This window comes from Cetorhinus maximus, chromosome 32 (assembly GCF_964194155.1).
Source record: "Cetorhinus maximus chromosome 32, sCetMax3.hap1.1, whole genome shotgun sequence".
NCBI classification, from domain to species: Eukaryota; Metazoa; Chordata; class Chondrichthyes; order Lamniformes; family Cetorhinidae; genus Cetorhinus; species Cetorhinus maximus.
Window position 1 is genome coordinate 8,277,165 of NC_135910.1, and position 6,000 is coordinate 8,283,164.

Consider the following 6,000-nt stretch of genomic DNA (forward strand, 5'->3'; position numbering starts at 1 on the left):
CGCTCGGCCCTTAAACTCTGGAGTTCCCTCTGCTTTGTCTCTCTTTCCTCCTTTAAGAGGCAGCGTAAAACTTACTCCTCTGATCAAGCTTTTGGTCATCTGCCCTAATATTTCCTCCTGCGTTTGCTTGTCAAGTCATGGTTGATGATGCTCCTGTGAAGTGCTGGGGGGGGGTGTTTGATTATATTGAAGGTGCTATATAAATGCAGGTTGTTGCTGTTTCTTTTAAGGCTGTGCCAATGGCGTTCATGCACAGCTGTATGGCCCAGATTAATGGCCGCCATATATATATATATATATATAAGGGGACAATGAGCAGCAGGATGCATGCCTGATCATCACTGGCAGCAGGAGGAGGGAATATTGTGAATTTCTATCCTGGGCTGACAGTGATGGACTTTGGCAATTCCTTTTGCAGGGGGTTTAGAAGGGAAGGCATTGCAGACGGGAATCTAAAATCTTTTCCTTGTGGGACATTTTACTGCAGTCATGCTGGTGTGTGTTTCTGAACTCTGTCTCACTATCCCAGTGATGTAAGTGGGCTGTGGATTGCTGCGAGTATCAGATGAGGCAATATAATCCTTCGCACCTCCTCCTGCCTATCTGAGTTTCAGGACTGCAGGCTCCAGTAGTGACATCATTGGATTCCTGTGCATGCACGGACCAGTGTGTAGGCGCAGGTGGGTGTCGGTCACCATCTCTCACACCATAGTGCACTGGCAGGAGACACAGTGTTCCTTTAAAAGGATAATAAAAGTAGAAGGTGGGATAACAAGGGGCTGAGAAAGGGGAGTCGAGGCCAGTGACTGGAACCCACCTGTGAGGCTAAAGGCTGCCATCAGCTTTCTAATTAGATTTTGTCTTAACCCATGATTCCAAATGTCTGACTGCCTGTCCCTTTGTTGGCAGACTCCTCCGAAATCCCAGGGCCAATCTCGCCCTAGCTTAGCGGGATAACAGCTTGGACCAAAGGGCATGTCGTCGGGTTGGGGGGGGGTGGGGGGTGGGTGGGGTGCGGGTGCTTGACATCTAACCACCCCCATGGTGGGGGGAGATTTCCCCTCCCGGCAGCCCAGCTTATACTGTGCCTTACTGTCACTGTAACTCAGACATGCTTTAACCAACCTGAAACCATACATTCCAAGAAAGAATGTGACGAATTTGCATCATAAATCCCTGACTTTCTTTCATGTCCCATTAGTTTCTTTGTTCACATTTTATTTGCTTCGTGTAGGTTATGTTCTGAGACACGCCACACCATTGCTTGGTGAGGGAAATCGACAGGTGGCACGCAGAGCCAGGGAGGGTGAAGGGGCAAGAAAAAATCAACAGAATGCCAGAAGCAGCAAGTAAGAGACCCACGGCGGGATTTTCTGGCCCCACCCGCGGTGGGCACTGTCGCTGCCAGGGGTGGTGGGGGGGGTGGGGTGGGGGGTGGGAGGGGGAGAACACAGGAACATTTGGAGGGAGGCCAAAATTGGCCGCCCTCCAAACCTTCCTGGCCTCTGGCCGGAGCAGGAAATTCTGCCGTGTGAGTCAGACCAGAATATGATATTGGCAGATGTTGTGGCACAAAAAAAAAGCGGGGAAGAAAGAGCCAAGTATTGTACAAAATGGTGAAGCAACATTTAGGGATACAATTTGCACAGAAACTACATATACGATGCAACTGCACAAAATCTTCCATAAAATGATGCACTGTGCATAGAGTTACCCAAAGTCCTAGCGAGATAATATTCAACATGCGTTAAGGACTAGTCTCGTCCGTGTAAGTGCACGTTAAAAATCCCACCTTTAAGTGAGGCATGTAACCCACTGAGCGAGTCCTTTTATAGGAACAACAGCAAAAATCAAAACACTGCTTGAAAACAAAATCAGAAAATACGACAACTGAGTAGGGTCACCAAGAAATGTCTTTATTTCCACTCAAGTAGAAAGAACGTCTAAGATGAAATATTTAACACTGAAAATACAGATAAGTGACACTGAATATGTAGAGCGTGATACTACGGATGCTAACTTTGACACTGATGACAAAATATTCAGAGTACACTACTCACACAGATCACAGAAAGAGATGTGGACGTGGATTTTGGCCCCGAGGATTTTGACAGTGGCACCGAGGATGGAGGGAATGATTGGAAGAAATCATATGGTAAAAATTTCAAATCTGATTAAACTAGAGTCAAGTCAAGTGAAGTCGAGCAAAGTAAGTGGAAGTAAATTAATTGTGAAAATAAATATTTTGTCGTCAAGTAATGTTTTTTGAAGTTAACCATTTTGCGTGAATTTGAGTAATTGTGTTTCATATTTGTGGGATTAAAATTGTTAATTTAAGTAATTGCATAAGAGAAGGTAATTAAGTGAATTTTTGAATGAAACCTGATGGATCCAAGAAATGCAGCAAATAAATTACTCCAAAGGAACATTTTTGTGGTTTGACTTTCGGCTAAAGTACCGATCTCATTCAGTCCAATTGCCCATAGGGTAAATATCTCAGCTAATTACTTCATAAAAACATTTTCCTTATCTCATTTTTGAAATCTTATCCTTTTTTGTAACTTTTCCCCTTTTATTTCCTGGATGTAGCAAGGCTGGTTCAGCTTGTGAATATATATAAATATATATATAGTGGTTCAAGAAGGTGGTTCACCTAGTTGGCAACTAGGGATGGGCAATAAATGTTGGCTTAGCCAATGATGCCTGCATCCTGTGAAGGAATAAATAAATAAAAAACCTGCTTCCTCATACTTGGTACAGGTGCCAAAGGTCCATTTGAGGAGAAGTTCGTGCGCAAAGAGATGTCTCTCTTCAGCCATGATCTAATTGAATGGCGGAGCAGGCTCGATGGGCTGAATGGCCTACTCCTGCTCCTATGTTCTTATGTCTCCGGGGACCATTCAACTCCGCTGCACCACTGATCCCCAAAGCTGCCATCAATCGGGCTCCCCACACCAGAATGTCAATCTCCTTCGCATTTGGGTGAAACTACAGGCCGATTTGCGTGACACACGGAGGGGGACACCTGAAACTTCCCACACCCATGTAGAAGTCACTCAGCCAAAGGGACAGACAAAAAAAATAAAGAGCTTGCATTTGTATAGCGCCTTTCACAACTCCAGGATTTCCTGAAGCATTTTACAGCCCAGTGCAGTCACTGGTATAACGTAGGGAACGCGAGAACCAGTTATTGCACTGCCAGCTCCCACAGTCAGCAATGAGATACTGGTCACATCATCAGTTTCAGTAGTTCTGGTTGAGGGATAAATTTTGACCATGACACTGGCAGAGTTTCTGATCTTTCAGAATGTACTGAGTGAAGACCAAACATCTAAACATAAAAAGGAGAAAGAACATGCTTTACAACCAAGTAAGTAGTTTTGAGGTATATTTAGTGTTATAATGTTGAAAATGTGACCATCAAATTCCACATAGGAAGCTGCCACAAACAGCAATATGGTAGTGGCCAGATAACCTGGTTTTTGGTGTTGGTTAAAGGGTAGATGTTCACCAGGATATCTGAAAGGCCTCTCCTGCTCTTCTTTGAAACAGTGCTGTGGAATCTTTTGCATCCACCGGAGAGGACTTCAGTTTAACACCTCACCCATTGACCAGAAACTGAACTGCCATGTAAATATTGTTGCTACAAGAGCAGGTCAGAGGCTGGGAATCCTGCAGTGAGTAACTCACCTCCTGACTCCTCAAAGCCTGTCCACCATCTACAAGGCACAAGTCAGGGGTGTGATGGAATACTCTCCACTCGCCTGGATGAGTGCAGCTCCCACAACACTCAAGAAGCTCAACACCATCCAGGACAAAGCAGCCCATTTGATTGGCACCCCATCCACAAACATTCACTCCCTCCACCACTGACACACAGTAGCAGCAGTGTGTGGACCATCTACAAGGTGCACTGCAGGAATTCACCAAGGCTCCTTTGCCAGCACCTTCCAAACCCACAACCACTACCATCTAGAAGGACAAGGGCATCAGACACATGGGAACACCACCACCTGGATGTTCCCCTCCAAGCCACTCACCATCCTGACTTGGAAATATATCGCCGTTCCTTCACTGTCACTGGGTCAAAAACCTGAAACTCCCTTCCTAACAGCACTGTGGGTGTACCTACACCACATGGACTGCAGCGGTTCAAGAAGGCAGATCACCACCACCTTCTCAAGAGGGAGTTAGGCCCAGCTAGTGTTGCCCACATCCCATCAATGCATAAAACAAAAGAGAGCACCTCTGACACTGCAGCACTCCTTTAGTACTGCTCTGGACTGTTAGCCTAGATCTTGTGCTCAAGTTACTGGAGTGGAACGTGAGCCCACAACCTTCATCTTAAGAGGAGAGTGCTGCTCATTGAATCATGCCTGAGACAAATACAGAGGAAGCAACTGACAGGAGCTCCTCCTACTGCCATTGTGATATCTCTCCTGTAACAGGAGGTCTCTTGCAATGCCTCTCTTGTCTGAATAGTTTAACTATAGTGATGGTAAAGCCCACACCAGAATGGCGATATCAGTGAGGCACCAGAGGGTTATACGTAGTTTACATGGACTGTACCCCAACATAAGCGAGAGCTGGGCCTCTTTCTGTTTGGGGTGGTCATCACCTCTTATAGAAGCTGGGCACTTCAGGAAATTCAGGGCCAGAGTTTCGATCACCTGGTGGCTCAGAATCCCAGATTCTACCCCTCCACCCCAACCCGCTACAAATTCACTTGGGTTTCTAACTGTTTTCTCGCCTCTCCCCGGAGATCACATGGTTTTTTTGGTGGGGTGGGCAGGGTAGAGAATGTTCATGTGAATGGAGAAAGAATGTTGAGGGGCGGTTTGATAGAAGTATTCAAAATCGTGAGATGTCTGGACAGAGTAGATAGGGAGAAACTGTTGCTGTTGGTGGAAAGATGGAGAACCAGAGGGCACAGATCTAAGGTGATTGGCAAAAGAAGCAATGGAGACATGAGGAAAAATGCCCTGACACAGTGAGTGGTTAGGATGTCGGCTGCAACCATTGTACGATTTGATTATTCTGCTTTGCGATGCACAATGTACCATGATTGCTGGTGAGAAGTCAGATGGACTAGAGGGTCTTAGCCTGTCCATCTTTGTTCACATGAGCTGACACTTTACATAAGTGAATTTCACTCTATCACGAGTTGTCACCTTTACAGGAACATAGCAAAAAAAACTATAAAACCAAAGATTGCTTTTGATGAGAATGAGACAGTGAAGGTGCATGGAGACAAGTGGTGCCATACTAAACCATTTAATCAGCAAAGTGTCAGCTTCAATCTTTATTCTGATTTCAGCCACTGGTTGGATTGTCAGGAAGTGGGGGAGAGGGAAGTAGAAACCTTTTTAGCGTGTTGGCTAGGGAGGAGAGAAATCAGCCAGAGCTTGTGCGCCTGAGCCCATAGGGGGCGATGTTGGCGTAGTGGCTTGAGTTGCTGGGCTTGGTAACCCATAGACCCAGGCTAATGCTGTGAGGGTATAGGTTCAAATCCCACCATGGTGGCAGCTGGTGGAATTTAAAATTCAGTTAATAAACCTGGAATATAAAGCTACTCTCAGTAATGGTGACCATGACAACTGTCATTGATTGTGCAAAAACCCATCTGGTTCACTGATGCCCCTTTAGGGAAGGAAATCTGCTGTCCTTACCCGGTCTGGTCTACATGTGACTCTAGAAGTGAGACTCCACCTGAAAATGTTCTGGTGTAGCATCAGGTGAGGATGGGACAGGATACAGTTAGGATGTGATACCTCATGTAGCTGAATAGCCCGCAACACTCACTTGGCTTATCTGTGAGAAATGGTTTGTTGGTTGAGGTATGGGAGGACTGCCCAGAGTGATCATGAAGCTAACCGTGATCCCTGAATCAAAGTTGCTTTTGCCTCCAGATCCTTCAGTCACAGGGATAATACATGGTCCCTCATCGGGGTGAAATATATCCTCATATATTTTAACCAATCCTTCGTTCAGTCAATCTCT